Source organism: Globicephala melas, chromosome X, assembly GCF_963455315.2.
Source record: "Globicephala melas chromosome X, mGloMel1.2, whole genome shotgun sequence".
Lineage (NCBI taxonomy): Eukaryota > Metazoa > Chordata > Mammalia > Artiodactyla > Delphinidae > Globicephala > Globicephala melas.
Window position 1 is genome coordinate 42,788,436 of NC_083335.1, and position 19,777 is coordinate 42,808,212.

The following is a 19,777-nucleotide window of genomic DNA, read 5'->3' on the forward strand; positions in this document are numbered from 1 at the left end:
TGTAGTTGGCTCTCCCACCTCAGAGGCACAGCCCTGATGCCTTGCTGGAGTTCCAAGAGCCTTTTGGGAGGTCCGAGGTCTTCTGCCAGCGATCAGTCGGTGTTCTATAGGAGCAGTTCCACGTGTAGATGTATTTCTAATGTATCTGTGGGGAGGAAGGTGATCTTACTCTTCTGCCATCTTCTCCCTCCCCCCTGCCTTTTCTTGTAATGTGCTTTTGTGGTTTCTTCAGAGACTCCTTCACTTCCCATTCCCTCAGTGGACCTCCTCCCTGCACCATTCCTGATGGGAACAATGTACTCTCTGACTGTCTTCCCCCCGTGGCTCTCGCCCATACAACTTTATTCTCATAGGATCCTTATTCTTCTGCTGGAGTTGCCAGATACATTCTGAGGAAACTACCTGGCCCATAGACAACATGGTCCCTAGGAAGTCTAGACCTTTTTCTTTGTCCTGCTGCTGTGAACAACTTTAATCAGCCTTCTGCCTTCAGATTTCTTCAAGTAAAAGTCAAGGACAAGTTTCTATCTTATTCAGACACCACAGGACACATGTGAAGTTCTCCCATGAACTCTTCCTGCTTCAGTGTCTACACAGGCAGGCCTAAAAATTTCTGTAGTGCAGCAAGCCTTCTGCCTGGGATTAAGATACCAGTCTCCCCTCTTGAAAGGTTTAACAGAGACCTTTTTGCTTGGCTTGAGCAGGGGAACGATAGTGCCTTCTACTCCCATGAATTCTCTGCAAAAAATTCTCTTTCTCTTCCTCCAATTAATTTCTAGAATTCTCCTGTATGGAATGGAGGTGACTGGTGAATAATGATAATTAAAATACCAGTTTAGCTACCTCTTAGTAAGTCTTATTTGATGTGTTTATTTATTACTGAGAAGCAATATAAAGTACTAGTTAAGAACATGGATGCTGGAGCCATACTGTCTGGCTTCAAATCCCGACTTAACCATTTGACCTCTCTGTGCCTCAGTTTCTTTATTTGTAAAATTGGAGTAGTAATGATATCTACATCATAGGATTTTTGTGAGGACTAAATGTGTGTGTGTCTTAGATTAATATCTTAGAACAGTAATTAGAATAATAGTAAGTGCTATGTGTGTTTGCTACTGTGCTACTGTTTATTTTTCTTTAACTTAGAATGTTAAGCTCCATGTGTGCAAGATCTTTTTTGTTTGTTTAGCGCTGCATTTCCAGCTCCTAAAAACAGTACATTTAACAGGCACTAGTAAATGTTAGTGCCCTCAGACTTCTCCTGAATAAATTAATGTGATGATTAAGTCTTAAATGTTAAGGTGTAGGCAGAGAAAGTGGGGTCTGAGAAGAGTAAGAAAGACAGTGAGAGATAGGAGAACCAGGAAGCTATGATATTCCAGAAACCATAGGAGACTTTAGTAAGGAAGGAGCAGGCAATAGCATCAAACATTGCTAGAGTGGCAAAGGAAAATAGAACACATATGGTCATTACATTTTGTAAAAAGGCGCCCCTATCTTTTGCTTTCATATCCTGGTAAGTAATGGTTTTCCTTCCTTCAGAGATGCTTTTATTAGAATAAATGACCACTCAGAACAGGTCTTAAAAGTTATCAACCTCTCAAGAACAAACCAGTTCTGCACTTATTTATTTTGGCCATGACCACAAACGACCCATCCTCAATACAATTCAGTACATTTTCCCCTGACCTGGACTCTCCTCTTGAATCAAACAGCAAAACCAGATGTTAACATCTGCATACAACTCCATGCCACTTCTTCTAACAATGTTCTTCTCCCTTCTCCGTTCCCCCAACCCACTCTCTCTTTTCAAGAGTATTAAGTAGTGAATATAAAGAACATTTACAATTCAATAATAAAAGACAACCCAATTTAGAAATGGACAAAGGGTTTGAATAGGCATTTCTTCAAAGAAGATATACTAATGGCTAGTAAGTACATGAAAAGGTGGTCAACATCATTAGTTATTAGGGAAGTGCAAATCAAAACTACAGTGAGATATCATTTCACATCCACTGGGACGTCTAATCAAAAAACCAATAATAATCACTGTTACAAAGGATGTGGATAAATTGGAACCCTCATACATTGCTGGTGGGGATGTAAAATGGTACAGCCACTTTGAAAAGAAATCTGGCTATTCCTTGAAAGGTTAAACATAGTTACTATGACCCAGTAACTCCACTCCTAGGTATGTACATAAGAGGTTTGAAAACATATGTTCAAAAAAACCTCATACATGAATGTTTATATCAGCATTATTCATAATAGCCAAAATGTTGAAATAACCCAAATATCCATCAACTGATGAATGGATAAGCAAAACCTGGCTTATCCATACAGTGGAATATTATTCAGCCATAAAAAGAATGAAAAATAATTTGAGTGATGTCACCAAAAATGATAGAGAACTCCAGGCCTCCTTGAATGGCTGTGACCAGCTACTGAATAAAGTCCAAATTCCTTAACATGACTTACAAGACCTCTGAAGTTCTAATCCCTACCCATCTGTTATGGGTTGAATTATATCCCTCCCAACATTCATATGTTGAAGTCCTAAGCCCCAGTACCTTAGAATGTGTTCTAATTTAGAAACTGGGTCATTGCAGATGTAATTAGTTAAGATGAGGTCATTAGGGTAGGCCCTAATGCAATATGACTACTGTCTTTATGAAAAGGGAAATTTTGGACACAGGGACACATAAACCAAGAGAATGTCATGTGAAGATGAAGGCAGGGATCAGGGTGATGCTTCTGTAAGCCAAGAAACCCTTAAGATTGCCGACAGACCACCAGAGGCTGGGAAAGTGGAACTGCTTTTTTTTTTTTTCTCACAGTTCTCAGAAAGAAGTAGTCCTGCAGACACCTGATCTCAGATTTCTAGCCTCTAGAACTGAGGCAATAAGTTTCTGTTGTTTAAGCCACTCACTTTGTGGTACTTTGTTACGGCAGCCCTAGAAAACTAATACGCCATCTTTCTAGCCTCATCTATGATCACTTCTCCCTTACATTTTCTGCTCCAGCCAACACCAATTTTCCTGTACTTCCTTTGCATAGACCTAGTGTTTCTCGCCTTTTTGTTTTTGCCTATGCTGTTCTTTTGCCTGAAATTCCCTTTTTGGTCTAGCTAATTCCTACTCATTTTTTTTAAGTTTCAGAGAAGGTATTACTTTTTGCAGGGAACCTTCACTGACCACTCCCTACCAGTCTGGTGTAAGTGGCCTTCCTAGGTGCTCCCACATATCCTGTGCATCTCCCCAGCTTTGTACTTTCCACATTGTATTATAATTTTATGTTTATGGTTTGTCTGCTTCCCTTCACCCTATGCAATAAACTGAACTCCTTGAGGAAAGGGTCACCAAAATCTCCATGCCTAGCACAGTATACTTTGCATGTAGTATATGCTCAATATATATCTTTGAATAAAGGGACTTTTTCTCAATGTTTATTCATCTTTCTTTCCATAGCACCTGCTAACGTGCTTCTCATGTAATGGGTACTCAGTACATCTTGACCTGTGGTCCTCAACTGAGGACGTTTTGCAATATATAGAGACGTTTTTGGTTATCACTACTGGCATCTAGTGGGTAGAGGCCAGAGATGCTACTAAATATCCTACAATGCACAGGACACCTCCCAGCAACAAAGCATTAGCTGGTCCAAAGCTCGATAGTGTGGAGGTGGAGAAACCCTGATCTTGCATGAATAAGAGACTGAGTCTACTTTTTACAACCTATACTCACTAGTGCACTAAATTTGCTTTGTCAGGAAGCCTGCTTTTTCTTTGTTGTTGTTGTTTTTTACAAAAGTAAATTATTATCCAACCAGAAATAGAGGGAGTGTGCTAGAATCCTAAGAATTAAGACTTTGGCAATTTGAAAGTACCTGATCAATAGGAGAACACATGTATAAGATAGAATACTTTTATGCCTGGAATGCTCTCTAGCAGTGAAAATGAATGAATTAAAGCTACAGGGGTAAATCTCCTAAGCATACTGTTGAGTAAGGACAGCAAATTGCAGAAGGTACATACAGAGTGATACTACTTATGTACAGTACTACATATTGTTTAGGGATAGACAAATATGCAAAAAATGTATAAAGATATACATGGAAACGATCAAGATGAAATCTGGGACAGTGAAAACCTTGGGATCGAGGTGTATACAGAGGGCTTTTATTGTATTGATAATGCCTTATTTCTTAAGCTGGGTAGTTGGCATATGCTTGTTATATTATTTTTATACATTGAAATATTTAATATTTTTGGATATAAATTTTTATTTATCAATTCATTTCTTTATTATAATTAAAATAAATTATAATTACATAAAATAAAATTAACCTTTTTTTGGTATAAAGTTCTATGAGATTTAGACATGGATACATTCTGATAATCACAACCAAAGACAGGATACAGAAAATCCCGATGTCACCCAAAATTTCTTCGTGCTGCCCTTTGTTTAATTTGCATTTCCCTAGTTACTAATGGCGTTGAGCTTCTTTTCCTGTCCTCATTTGCCATCATATATCTTTTTTGGTTAGGAGTCTGTTCAAATATTATATCTAATTTTTTTTAAAAAATTGATTGTTTCATTATTGTTGCTTTTAATTTTTAAAAATTTTCAAGGTATGAGTTCTCTAATTTGTGGTTGGAAGATATGCTTTCTCATATGCTTTCTCTGTGACTTGTCTGTTACAGAGCAAAAGTTTTTAATGAAATGCAATTTATTAATCTTTTCATTTATAGATTGTGTTTTGTATACCATACCAAGAACACTTTGTCTGACTCAAGGTCATAAAGATTTTCTGCCGTGGCTTTCTTCTCTAAAAAAATTATACATTTACATTTTACATTTATAGTTTACATTTACATTATGATTAATTTTGAGTTTAAGCTCTGTATACAGTGTGAGGTATAAGTACAGGTTCATTTTTTTTATATGAAAAAAAATGTTTTCTTGTTCCAGCATCATTTTTAAAAGACTTTCTCCATTGAATTGTCTTTACTATCTGATAGAATGTCTTCCCTCATCCTTAAATGTATCGTCTATTCTTTACTGTTAATTATTCCAAATGTTATTTGGAATTACTCAGTTCTCATCTTAATCCTAGAAAATTTAGAGTTGTGACTGGAATTACATAAAAGTACATAGATTAACTGAGAGAATTTATATTCTTATGATAGAAATTTTTATTTATTTTTTTTAATTAAATTTTTAAAAATTAATTTATTTTTTTCTTTTTTTGGCCGCACTGCAAGGCATGCAGGATCTTGGTTCCCAGACCAGGGATTGAACCCGTGCCCCCTGCAGTGGACACTCAGAGTCCTAACCACTGGACTGCCAGGGATTTCCCTTCTTGTGATAGAAATTTTTATATAGGTTAGTCTTACGTCACTCAAAATGTGATAGTTGAAATATTTAATACTTTTAAAAGAGAGTAATTGCTCAATACTGAGGCATCCTGTTACCCAAGGCTGAGGAAAATCTCTGTCTTATTAGTTAGCACCAGCCAGAACTTCCTCAACATGGTAAAATGAAACAACTCATTGAATCCGTCATTCACTATGGGACAGGAGCTTACATACTCTACATAGGATAATCATAAATTCCTGCTGACATTGTTGCAGTGGGTTAGTGTCTGAGTTTGCTTGCATTGGACCCCTCACAATATTTGGCATAAGAACTAGAGCACAGTATCCTCCTGGCAAACAAGGAGGATCAAACAGAAATTGACAGCAGTTTGCAAAGCACAGAATCTGTATAAACAGGCCGCTGACTAACTTTGTTTTGGTTCATTGTTTATGTTTGTCTCTGTATTTGTAGCTGGTTCAGTGAGACTGTCTTACAGTAAAGGAGTCAGATCCTCACATTCTTCTTAACGAGGTGGACCTTGGAGAGTTAGAAATTGCACATGTGGAAAGAAGTAAAAACATAAAATAATATTTGGAAGTTTTGCTGAGGAATAAGGGGATTGGACTAAATATTTTCTGAAGTCCCTTCTGGCTGAGGGTGTTTCCAGCTCCACCAAGGACAACCTGCAAAGAAGGAGCAGAGAAGTGCTTGGTCTGAGTTCCCACAGGCCAGGTTAGGGAGGTGAACACATTCAAAGCCCAGAGCTGAGCAGAGGGGCCCTGAGGGCTGAGCTGGCAAAGCTAGACCAAACAAAAGGATTTCCTTTTTGAAGTGGCTTCTTCACACTTCAGGCTGTGGGCGGGGTACTGAAGGGCTAAAGTATGGAAGAAAACTGTGGGGAGAAGCCGGGAGGCTGAATTTTACTGTTTTATTTGTTAGAATTAAAATGATTTTTTTCTTTCCCCTTTAAGATTTTTCCAAAAAATCCATATTATCAAAGCCATACTTGCTTATTATAAGAAAGTTGAAAAATACAAAAAAGTAGGAGGAAAATAAAAACTTCATTTAGTTTCACCACCTAGAGATAGTCACTGTTAATATTTTCCATATTTCTTTTTAGCATTTTTTCCATGCATATCTACTCATATTCACTAATTGTTGTGATCATATTTTATATTAATGTATATTACTTTCAATTAATACTAGAGCATAAGCATTTTCCTGTCATTATGATCTATGTGTAAATATCATTTTATTGTCTAGATAATATTCTATGACTATACTATAATTTATTTAACCATTGAACCATTAGGGTTTTTTCCCTAGTATTTTATTATTCTAAGTAATACTGTGATTAACATAATTGTACAAAAAGTTTGTGTACTTTTCTGTTTCCTTAGGAAACATTCATTCATTCATTATACAAATATTAGTGAGGACTTACTATATGCCAGGCACTATGCTAGGTGCAAAATTTTTGCCTTGGGTGGCATGTTGTCACCTACTGAGATAAGAAACAATGGAGGAGGAGCAAATTTAAGAGAAAATGTTTGACTGGATGTGTTGAGTTTGAGACGTCCAAGTGGAGTTGCCAAGAAAGCAGAGCTCAGTGAAGAGGTCTGGATAGAACTACAAAATTACAGTGGTGGCCATATAGATGGTGTAATTCATGCCAAGTGAGTGAAAGATCATTTAGGGAAAGAGTATATGTAGCCTAGTCCTGAGAATGTCTGGCTTTCAGAGGTCAGATAGCAGAAGTGGAATATGCAAAGGAGACTGAGGAGAGGGCAAAGGGATAGGAGGGAAAGCAAAAGAGTATGGCATCATAGATGCCACAGGAAGACTTTCAAGGAGGAGGAAATGGTTAACAGCGTTAAATGTAGGGGAGAGGTCAAGGAAGATAAAAAGGGAAAAATGCCCTATTTATTTATTTAATATAGCTTTTTTGACATGGAGGTCATTGGTTGGGTATCTTGTTGAGCACAGTTTCAGTGGAGTGTTGGGGGAAGGAAGCCAAATTGCTGAGTAAGAAGTAAGGGAATAGAAATTGCCCATAAAGAGGAGCTGGAGAGGTACCTAGTGTGTAGGGAGGATTTTTTTTTTTTAAGATGGCAGAGACTTGAGCATGTTTAATTGCTTATGACAGATGAGAGGGACTTGAGCATGGTTAATGGCTGATGAGAAGAATGGAGAAAGAGAGAGAGGGAGGGAGGGAGAGGGGGGAGAGGAATCTGTAATTACTGGGTAAATATAAACATTTTAAAGTCTATTGATATATATTGCTCACATGCTTTCTAAAAGGGTTTTAAACCAACATACACTCCCACTAGCAATTATGAAAGAGCTTGTTTGAACACTTTGTCTTCATTAAGTGTTATAAAAACAAACAAAACCTTTGCCAAAGAGTTGCATTATGGTTCTAATTTGCTCTTCTTTGATTACTAGTGAGTTTAACCAGTTGTGTCCATGTGTGAATTTAGTCTATGTCCTTTCCCCAAAACGTTTCTATTTTAGACAGACAGTTTTATTTGCTATAAAAAGTGGAAAGTCAAAGGAGCAGAATAGTATCATTATCTTCCCAAGTTATACGGTCTCGAGCCTTCATCTTCTTAGAAGTACACAACAATTTGACAACTTTTGGCTCAGGCTGAGCGGAAGAGAATGATGATGTATCGTCTGAGAGAGTGACCACCAATGGAACCCAGGTCTAGTCTTAGACTGCTATCGACAGGCTTCAAGCACCCTTTGCTAACCGGGGCCGGCATCCCTCCAGTGCCTTAAGGCTTTAGCTCTCGGAGCTCCCCTTCGCTAGGCGCGGCCCCCTACCAAGGAGCCCGGAGCGCTGTGCGGCCCCTTTAAGAGTCCAGCTCCTCCCCCGCTCCAGGGAAAGTTGCAGCTTTTTCCGCCTCCCGGGAGGGTAAGAAGGGCCAGCCGCCAGAGTGGGGTTGCGGTCTTCCCGGACTCGGAGACCCTCCCCTGAATCCGCTACTGGGACGTCTCGCCTTCTCGCGGCACCTGTTGCAGGTGACAGGTAGGTCCGTGGTCCGCGACCGCCCCTCCGCCCTCTGTCCGGGACGCCTCCTGGGCCCCCAGTACCTTTTCGCTGCCTAAGCGCCCCCACCCCCATCTCGGGGACCTGCGCGCTTCCCTACCCCCTTCCGCTCTCCTAGTCTCTCCTTGTCCCTAGCTGATCCCCTGTTCCCTCTCTCCGTCCGCCTGTGCGGACCGCACCCCCCACTCTTTGACTCCCGTCTGTTGGGGCGGTCCCTCCCCACCATTCTGCTTTCTCCCTGCCGCCCCTGACCATTTCCCTGGCCCATCCGTCGCCGCCACGGGCTGTGCTCCTCGGGGCTCTGCTTCCTTCAGAGTGGCCGACTTTTCCCGCCCTCCGGAGCCCGGGGCCCCTCCCGGGAGCTGGCCCTGGGGGCGGGGGTGGGGCCGAGCTCCTAGCGGGAACTGCACCCTCCGGGGCGTCGAGTCACCTTTTCGGGGGTGTCTCTAGAAGCGCCCGGCGGTCGCGCGGGGTCTGGGCCCCGCACTCTTTCCGGACCTCTGACCTCGCGGCGTCCGCTTCCCTGCCCACGGTGGATCCGCCGCAGCTTAAAAGACTGGAGGCCGATTGGCCCCGAGCCCTGCCTCAGTGGGCACCTTCTGCGCTTGGGCTGGGGACCCAGCTGTGTGCTCTGGAGCTGAGCCGCTTTATCTTGCCATCCTTCCAGCAGGCAGCGGGGGTACGCTTCTGGAGGAGGGTCCCACAGCCCTCAGAAGGGACACAGAACGCTTCCGTCTTCTGTGATGGTTTGTAAAGGGGCAGAAAAGATGTTCCTCCAGCCCTTAACGTTGAATAAAATGGTTGGGTTTTTTGGTGGTGAAATCATTTGGTGAGAATTTTGGTGACTCAAACAGGTGATGTTTCTCATCAACCAAAGTTTTCTTCCCCCAGTAGCCTGCCAGCTTCTTCAGGACCAGAGGACCTAGCATTCCAGAATACTGCTTTAGGCAGGGTTGATCCTAGGCCTTGTACATTTGTGCCAGAAATTAGTCTTCAGTACATCTTGTACCTTCTATTTTTAACTGGCTTCTTTTCTGCTTTCAGCTCCCCATCCCCACCCCTCATAAATCCATTAATATTAAGGTGTTAATGACCTTATGTGTTTACCCGCTGGTCTGTGGAGAGAACAATGTTTAATGCAAAGAGTTGAGGCCCTAGTGAAGTTTTCTGCTGTAGTTGTAGCTGTTGGTGTTTTTTTTTTTTTTAAAGCACCTGCTGGAAGTCCTAGTAGAAAAAGACCACCAACTTGGCTTGTGAGACTTTTCCTAGCAGGGGATGAACATTTCTGGTAGCACAATTTCAGGTGCCTCTCACTAGGCTAGAGCAGTGAAATGAAGTTTGGAGGCCTGTTCAGGGACAATTGGTCTGTGAGTGTACGTGGCATTCTGATTTTTTTAAAAAAACATTGTTTATTATTATTTTTAATTAATTTTTATTGGAGTATAGTTACTTTACAATGTTGTGTTAGCTTCTGCTGCACAGCAACATGAATCAGCCGTACATATACATATATCCCCTCCCTTTTGGATTTCCCTCCCATTTAGGACCCCACAGTGCATTAAGTAGAGTTCCCTGTGCTATATAGTAGGTTCCCATCAGTTGTCTATTTTATACATGGTATCAATAGTGTATATATGTCAATCCCGATGTCCCAATTCCTCCCTGTGGCATTCTGGTTGATACTCTCTGAGCTTTTCCCCTTAAAGGCTGCTACTAATCATGGTTGTTAGAATTCATTGAGCCAGGGACTATGATAAATTCTTTACATAATTATCTCACATAATCCTAATGATAAGTGTATGTGCTAGGCACTACAATTATAAGCATGCTATGATGAAAGGGAGACTCTGAGAGTTTAAGTGCTTTGTCTCAAATCACCCAACTAATGAGGGGCAGAGCTGGGCCATCTGACTGCCGAACTGTGTTCTTATCCCCTATCACACCACCTCTGCTGTCTTGGATGTTAGGAACACTAAATAGCTCACAGGTGAGGACTAAGTGATTAAAAATTTCCCTTCCAAGCTGAAGCCTAAGTTTTGGTCCTTGACTCCACCTCAGAGGCACTGCAGAGACTTTGGACCACTTACCTCACTGATGTCTTACCCACTTCACTTCCAACATGAGGCTGGTTGCCACGTTGCCACTATAAGTACACACCCCTGGGTGTACCTAGTTGAATGAAACCTTCGGGGATCTCAACTCAGAAGGAATTGTCTTGAAGTTAGAGAGGGTGACCCTGGATTCTAGGGATGTGCGCCTGACTCAACTTTTTCTTTTCCTGCTGGCTAGGGGAGAAATGAGGGTGTGGAAAGTGATAAGGATTTCCCAACAGCCAGGACAGAGAGCCTGAGGGTGAGTGTGTGCTTGTTTTATCATGGGATGGATGGAGTACCTTAAGGAGGGACAGTCCACAAGAAAATGTCCTTTCTGATTCCATCTCTGGGTCTTTGCTCAAGTTACTCCTTTTTTTTTTTTCCCCCTGAAGAGAGACTTTCCCACCCATGACCACTCTCCTGCCATTAATTCATATTCATCTCAAGATTTAGCTCTAAAGTCACCTCCTTTGGGACAGCCTTACTGAACACACAGTTCCTTCCCCTAAGCAGAATTACCAGTTATTCTGTGTCCTAAAGCACTTTGTTTACACCTCAGGAAAATTCCTTAACACCTCTCTCAGTTGGTTTTCCACCAACTGAGGTGGAAGGTACCTCTCTGAGTACAAGGTCTACATCTTAGAGCTCCCTTTGTCTTGAGCACAAGAGATTAACAAATATTTGTGCTAGGAACTGGGAATACCATGCCTTCAAGGGCCTGAGATCGGGTGATGGTGGGATTGAAGTACAGAAGACACCTTTTTGAGGCACTTGAAATCCGACAGCTCGGAGTTTGTATTTAAATGTGACCTTAGTGAGGCCGTTCTTAACCACCCTATTTAAGCTTATAACCCCTTCCATGAACATTCTATATACCCCTTCCCTACCGTATTACTCTAATGTAATATATTATGTATTTTATTCATTTTTCTTTCTTATTGTCTGTTCCTCTCCCCCCTCCATAATGGAAGTTCCATGTGGGCAGGGATTGCCATCTGTTTTATTCACCAGTGGACCCCAGCATCCATAACAGAGCCTGGCACATCCTAGGTGCTTGCTAATATTTGTTAATTGAATTAATGAATGACATTACCATGCTAGGAAATGGCACTCTTTTGTGTTCTCCTGGACCTGAAACTAAGTGTCCCCAGTCTGCCCCAGGCCCAGTTTTCACACAGCTTTGCTTTGAGAGTGCATGCCTGATGGCAACTTTGACCTAGTTGGAAGTACTTCCTCTCTTTTTAAGGCATGAGTCTCTGGATGGAAACTTCTAAAGTTTAAAGTGGAAATGTGAAGATGCTGTACTTCTTGTGGGTAGGAAGGGGGGTTGCACTTAGAAGAGGGAGTATGGCTTGTCAGATGTCTTGAGGCGTTTGTTCAGTGAGCTCATAAGAAGCTGGAGAAAGTTCCTGTGTGATAGGGAAGTGAACAGCCCAAACGAATAAAAGATGCCAACCAGATTAAGCTTCTGGCCTCAAGTCACTCAGCCTTTTAGGCATGAGGTAGTTATGAGATTATGAACTTTATGGAAAAGCCATTGCTGATTACTATTGGTGTAGTACTTGACGAGTTTTATACTAGGAGAATTATACAATGTGAGGAAACCACTGTGTAACAGAAAAGAAAAAAATAGTACTGTTCTATTTAAATGCTTTGAAGTATTCAGAAAGAAAAATAAGGCTAGAATCTTTTAAAAGACAGGCTTGGAAGGAGTTGGACCCTTGATACAGTGGTAAATATGTGATTTTCCACAATTTGATGTATGGTAACTTCTCTGAAACTGAAGTTTGTACAAAAAACTTCTACCCAGCCTCCTCTTCTACTCAGTTTATCTCCCCAACCTCTCAGCAGTGGAGTGACCCAGAGCTCAGTCCATTGACTTTTCTCTATCCAGAATCTTTCCAGATGCATTCATCCAGCCACATGGCTTTATTTTCTTTTTTAATTTTTTTAACATCTTTATTGGAGTATAATTGCTTTACAATGGTGTGTTAGTTTCTGCTTTATAACAAAGTGAATCAGCTATACATATACATATATCCCCATATCTCCGCCCTCTTGCGTCTCCCTCCCACCCTCCCTATCCCAACCCTCCAGGTGTTCACAAAGCACCAGCTGATCTCCCTGTGCTATGAGGCTGCTTCCCACTAGCTATCTATTTTACATTTGGTAGTATTTATAAGTCCATGCCACTCTCTCACTTCGTCCCAGCTTACCCTTTCCCCTCCCCATGTCCTCAAGTCCATTCTCTACATCTGTGTCTTTATTCCTGTCTTGCCCCTAGGTTCTTTATGACCTTTTTTTTTAAGATTCCATATATATGTGTTAGCATATGGTATTTGTTTTTCTCTTTCTGACTTACTTCACTCTGTATGACAGACTCTAGGTCCATCCACCTCACTATAAATAACTCAATTGCCTTTCTTTTTATGGCTGAGTAATATTCCATTGTATATATATGTGCCACATCTTCTTTATCTATTCATCTGTCGATGGACACTTAGGTTGCTTTCATGTCCTGGCTATTGTAAATAGAGCTGCAATGAACATTGTGGTACATGACTCTTTTTGAATTATGGTTTTCTCAGGGTATATGCCCAGTAGTGGGATTGCTGGGTCATATGGTAGTTCTATTTGTAGTTTTTTAAGGAACCTCCATACTGTTCTCCATAGTGGTTGTATCAATTTACATTCCCACCAACAGTGAAAGAGGGTTCCCTTTTCTCCACACCCTCTCCAGCATTTATTGTTTGTAGATTTTTTGATGATGGCCATTCTGACTGGTGTGAGGTGATACCTCATTGTAGTTTTGATTTGCATTTCTCTAATGATTAGTGATGTTGAACATTCTTTCATGTGTTTGTTGGCAATCTGTATATCTTCTTTGGAGAAATGTCTATTTAGGTCTTCTGCCCATTTTTGGATTGGGTTATTTGTTTTATTGATATTGAGTTGCATGAGCTGCTTGTAAATTTTGGAGGTTAATCCTTTGTCAGTTGCTTCATTTGCAAATATTTTCTCCCATTCTGAGGGTTGTCTTTTCATCTTATTTATGGTTTCTTTTCCTGTGCAAAAGCTTTTAAGTTTCATTAGGTCCAAATTTGTTTATTTTTATTTCCATTTCTCTAGGAGGTGGGTCAAAAAGGACTTGCTGTGATTTATGTCATAGAGTGTTCTGCCTATGTTTTCCTTTAAGAGTTTTATAGTGTCTTAGCCCCATGGCTTTAAATGCCATCTGTCTGTACACTCATCATTCCCAAATTTATGTCTCTGTCCCAAGCCTTTCTTCTAAGCTACAGCCTCATATATCCGATGGCCTATTCAACATTCCTACTTGGATATCAAATAGACATCTCAAATATAACTTGGCCAAAACAGGACTCTTTCTTTTTCTTTCTTTTTTTTAATTGAAGTATAGTTGATTTACAATGTTGTATTTATTTCTGCTGTATAGCAAAGTGATTCAATTATATATACATGTGTATATGTGTGTGTGTGCATGTATATTTATATATGTATATATATTTATATATATATATACACATACATACATACATACATACACATATATATACACACACACATATTTTTTGCCACACCACGGGGCTTGCAGGATCTTAGTTCCCCGACCAGGGATTGAACCCACGCTCTCAGCAGTGAAAGTGTAGAGTCCTAACCACTGGACCACCAGGGAATTCCATATACATTCTTTTTTTTAATATTCTTTTCCATTATGATTTATCATAGGATAATTGAATATAGTTCTCTGTGCTATATAGTAGGACCTTGTTGTTTAGCCATCCTTTATTTACTACTTTGCATCTGTTAATCCCAAGCTCCTAATCCATCCCTTCCCCAACTGCCTCCCCCTTGGCAACCAGCAGTCTGTTCTCTATGTCCACGATTTTGTTTCCAAAACAGGACTCTTGAGTCCTCTCAAATCCCTAGCCCCTTCCCTCAGCCTCCCCAATCTCAGTAAAATGGCACCATCATCTATTCAGTTGCTCAAACCAAGAACCTAGGGTCACCCTTGATTCCTGTCTTTCTCTCACCCCCCCCACACCCAATTCATCAGTAAGTCCTGTTGACCTGAACTTCCAACCATGTCATTATATTCTTTATTTTAATTTTTTTTTAAAAATTATTTTATTTATTTTTAGCTGCATTGGGTCTTCATTGCTGCGTGCGGGCTTTCTCTAGTTGTGGCAAGAGGGGGCTACTCTTTGTTGTGGTGTGTGGGCTTCTCATTGTGGTGGCTTGTTGCGGAGCACAGGCTCTCGGCGTGCAGGCTTCAGTAATTGTGGCATGTGGCCTCTGTAGTGGCTCATGGGCTCTAGAGCACAGGCTCAGTAGTTGTGGCGCATGGGCTCAGTTGCCCCACGGCATGTGGGATCTTCCCAAACCAGGGCTTGAACCCATGTCCCCTGCATTGCCAGGAGGATTCTTAACCACTGTGCCACAAGGGAAGCCCCATGTCATTATATTCTGTCACGTCTCCATTTCCTCTGTCACCCTAGTCCAAGCCACGACATGCTGCAATAAGCATCTTTGCACAATACTCAATGATGTATGTAGATCTAGATAGACACAAAGAAATATTTCTGTGGGATAGCTTTCTAGTAGAAGAATTGTTGGGTCAAAGGATATGCACATTTAAAAAATGTGAATAGGCATCACAAAAGTGTCATCCAAGAGGATTTACAATCTCACCATTGAGAGTGCTTTTCCTCATGCCCTTGAATGGACAGTCTTTAATTTTTGCCAATCTGATAGGTGAAAAATAGCATCTAACTGATTTAACTTTCATTTATCTGGTCACTAGTAAGGCTGAGTATCTTCATGTGTGTTAGCTATTTGTATTTTTCCTAAGACTTGCTCCTTAATATCCTTTGCACATTTTTCTTTTGGATTATATATTTCATTTGTTTATAAGAACACTATTATTAGGGATATTTAACCATTGCCTATTATACAGTGCAATTTTTTTTCCTCTTTAGTCTGCCATATGTCGTAACTTTGTTTGTGATGTGTACCCCTCTCATAATCAGATAAAACATACTATAAAACATTTAAAAAACATGCTCATTAGATTTGGCAATTAGGATCTCAGTGATGACATCAGTGCAGTAGGAGGAGAGAGGCAGATTGTAGAGGTTTGGGGAGAGAGCACTTAGAGGGACTGATAAGGAATACAGTATACATTTGGAAGAGGCTTGGCTATGATAGGAAGGACAGCGTTTCCTATAGACAGTGGGGCACAGGGGAGAAGAAAATGTTAATTTCGTTCCCTTTTAAATATAGGAGAGAGATGAGCCCATTTATGTGTAGATGGCACAGAGCCTGATCCATGCAAGGTCGCTGAGGAAGCAGGAGGGTGGGGACTTCAGAGTGAAAGAGGTGAAAAGACGGGTTTAGAGAAAGGGAGGTAGCTCTTTCATTGAGACAGGAGGGAAAGAGGGCAGGATTGGTGAAGCTGTGGAGGAGGAAGGAGCTATGGAAGGACAGGATTTTGCGGGAGGTTCCAACTGATGAGAGCATTGAGGGGTTGGAACAGCATTTGAGAGGGATGAATAGAGGAGCTCTTTAGAGGCAAACCATCCAGATTGCCACATCATAGTGAGCCTAGAAAGGCTTGGATAACTTGAGTTTGTCTCTCACCAAGTCACAGAACCCTGTATCCATTCTCTCCAACAGCACTCATCAGCCCAGGTGTAGAGACAGAGTGGAGTCAGTCTAGTTTGGGGGATTTTTCTGGGTGCTGTGACAGACATATAAGAGGGTAGGAGACTGGACAGTGCTGCCAGAATAGTTGAAATGACGGACCACTGTGGCTTTCATATCTGTGTCTATCTAAACCTACCTTGAACTTGAGTAATTCGTAAGAGATGGAAAATTTCCATGACCTCTACACTGTTTCTTGTTTGTATTTCTGTCAACTCAGGCATCAGAATAGCTTTAGTATCAGTGTCTTTAAACTATTGTTTGTAATTTCTCAGAAAGTATGGGTTGATTTACTGAGAGCCAACAATGTGCCAGTTTCTAGGCTAGGTGCTTGAGATATAGTGGAGAAGAAGGTAGACGATGGCCTTTTTTTTGGTAGAACTTATTTCAGCAGGGGAGGTATGTGTTAAAAAAAAGAACATAATATATAATCAGTGATTTAATCGCAATTGTGAGAAGTTGAAGTTCGGCTTTTTAGAAATCAAATTTAAATTTATTTATTTATTTTAATTTTTATTGGAATATAGTTGATTTAAAATGTTGTGTTAGTTTCTACTGTACAGCAAAGTTAATCAGTTATACATATACAAATATCCGCTCTTTTTAAGGTTCTTTTCCCATATAGGTTATTACAGAATATTGAGTAGAGTTCCTTGTGCTCTATAGTAGGTCCTTATTAGTTCAAAACTGATTTGCATTTGCCAACAAAGTATGCGAGTACTTCTTACATCTTCCCTTTTAAAATTAAATATTGTCTTTAAAATTTTGCTTAATTGATAGGCAAAGATAAAAATAATCTTTATTACCAGTAAGAGTGAAACTTTTTCTTTTTTACATCTATTGGCCATTTGATCTTCCTCCTTCAAGAATTATCTGTTCATGCTCTTGGTTTATTGGACACTTACCTCTTCTTATTTTTTACCTCTTCTTTTTATTTTTCCATGTTTGAAACCATTAACCACCTTTCTCTCCTCCCTTATCTCTGGAACACTAAAATATATCTTACACAGTCTCTCTGGCCATTCCCTTTTGATCTCCTTTGAACTTCTTTCTTACCTACTTTGGAAATGTTGGTGTGCTTAGGAATCTGACTACATTTTTATTACTCGACCCAATAAAAGATAACATATAAGTCTTCCATTCTCTTCTCTGCATCCCATTCACCAGGGGTAACAATATTAAATTTGTATCCCCTTTCAGACATTTTCCATGCCCATATGAAATATTTCCTTTCTTCCTTCCATCCATCTATTCATCCATCCATCCATCCTGTCTGCAATTATATGTTACAAAATACAAATGGAATTATAGTATATATGTTTTGCAGTGTATTTTTTACTTAATATTTTTGGCATGCTTTCAATGTCAATATATATATAACTACCTCTTTTTTTTTTTGGCTGTGCCCCCCGGCATGCAGGATTTTAGTTCCCCAGCCAGGGATCAAACCTGTGCCTGCTGCAGTGCTGCAGTTTAAGCTTGGGGTCTTAACCACTGGACTGCCAGGGAAGTCTTCTACCTCTTTCTTTTTAACAGTGACATAGTATTCCATTATATGTATGTACCATAGTTTATTTAATCAGTTTCTTATTGATGCTTAAATTGTATATATATTTTTTTCTGGTTTAAACATTGAGCATCCTTATGATATATGTTTGTGCATCTACTTGAATATCAATAGGAGAAGTTTTTCAAAATGGAATGGCTCCATTGAAAAATGGTCAGTGTTGCTAAAGATTCAGAGAGGTCTACGACAATAAAAACTGACTACTGTCCATTGGATTTAGGAGGTTCTTGTTGACCTTAGAGCAATTTCAGGGGAGTGGAGGGAGGAATTCTAGACTTTGGTGGGCTGAGAAATGTTTGGGGATATGAAGAAGTGGAGGCAGTGGATATGGACAATTCCTTAGAGAAATTTGGCTCTGAAGAGCAAGGAAAGGGTGGTAGTAGGGGAAGGGTTGAGATCCAGAGAAATTTTTTCTTTTCTTCTTCTTTTTTTTTAAATTTAGGAGGACTTAGATGTCTTTAAAGGCTGATGGGAAGGAAGAGGTAATTGATAGAGCAAAGTCCTTACCGAGTAAAGTCCTCATGCCAGATGGGAGAGGATCCAGAATGAAATGGAGAGATTACCCTTAAACAAGAGGAAGGACATTACAGTTGGGAAGAACAAAAAGTGAACAGATATAGATGAAAATAGGTTTATAGACTTGGTGGCAGGAACTTGTCTGAGAGTGTGTATATTTCCCTATGATGGAAGAGGAAAGGTCATCCTCTTAGAGCAGGGGTTGAAGTGGAGCAGGGTTTGGGTTGGAGTATTGAGGTGCTTGAAGAAGGTTTGAAATATTGTGGTGAGCAGGAGAGCAAGCTAGGACTAGGGAAGCATAGCTGGAGTGTCAGGCAGTGTTGAAGTGAGCTTGGCAACCAAGAATTCATATTGATCATAATCTACCAAATTGTGATTATTTTCTTCAGTAGATATCAGTAGTCCCAGTGCAGGCATAAGGCACAACAGTTGGGCTCTCCTAGGGTTACGTTTTTGTTAGATATTTGCAATGAAAATGGGTTATTGAGGATATTGACAAGAGTGCAGTTGAAACAATAGAATCCAAACTGTCTAGGAAAGGAAGTGAAGACAGGAAGGAGCTGACAGGGTGGGAGTGAAAGGTCTATGGAGGACTACTTCCCTGCCATGAGGTCTGAGAACTGGTGTAGGGCTGGGGGAGGTTATTGAGTGAACAGGCCAGAAGGACAGGGGATTGTAGTTAAGAGTGGGATATTTGAATTAATGATATCAAATGTGGAGAAGTCCTGGGTGATAAGTTCTTGGGTGTGGCTGAGTATGATATATAGTATTTTTTTTTTTTTTTTTTTTTTTTGCGGTACGCGGGCCTCTCACTGCTGTGGCCTCTCCCGTTGTGGAGCACAGTCTCCGGACGCACAGGCTCAGCAGCCATGGCTCACGGGCCCAGCCGCTCCGCGGCATGTGGGATCTTCCCAGACCGGGGCACGAACCCACGTCCCCTGCATCAGCAGGCGGACTCTCAACCACTGCGCCACCAGGGAAGCCCGATATATAGTATTTTTGATGCCAGCTCATTCATTCAACAAATATTTATTGTGTGCATATTATGTGCCAGACAGCACTCTTGGCACTGAAGGGTACAGAAGTGAACAAAACAAAGTCCCTTCTCTCAAACAATTTATTATCTAGTGGGGGAGATTATTAATTTTTATAAAATAAAAGGGCATCCTCATTGATATGCTGATTACTGAATGTGTAATACTAAGGTCACATGTTTATGCATGTGGGGCTAGGAAAGTCCATCTAGACATTTTGAGTGCCTTGATTTATTGTAAGTTATATTAACTGCATTACGAAAATTCATATATCTTCCCCGCTTAGAACTTTTAAAGGTACTTTTATATGCTATGTCAGAATTGAAGACAAAACAAATATATAATACATGCAATTTGAACATTTTAGCAGTTTTAAATTTTTTATAATACTTCAGTATTTTTTTAATATTAGGACATTGCTTCTAGCTATAGACCAG

The 19,777-nt window shown here is 40.4% G+C and overlaps 1 protein-coding gene across 12 annotated transcripts in view; it reads left to right on the top strand.

Annotated features, from left to right (window-relative positions):
• The window catches only part of SYTL4 (synaptotagmin like 4), a 161,847-nt gene that overhangs the window by 83,835 nt on the left and 58,235 nt on the right, over nucleotides 1-19,777 (top strand). The window contains exon 1 of one of the 12 annotated variants that reach the window (XM_030840570.3): nucleotides 8,268-8,388. The exons of the other annotated variants lie outside the window; for them this stretch is intronic. The gene's annotated coding sequence lies outside the window, so the exon portion shown is untranslated. Of the gene's footprint in view, nucleotides 1-8,267; nucleotides 8,389-19,777 lie in introns of those variants that run through there. 12 annotated transcript variants of the gene reach the window in all.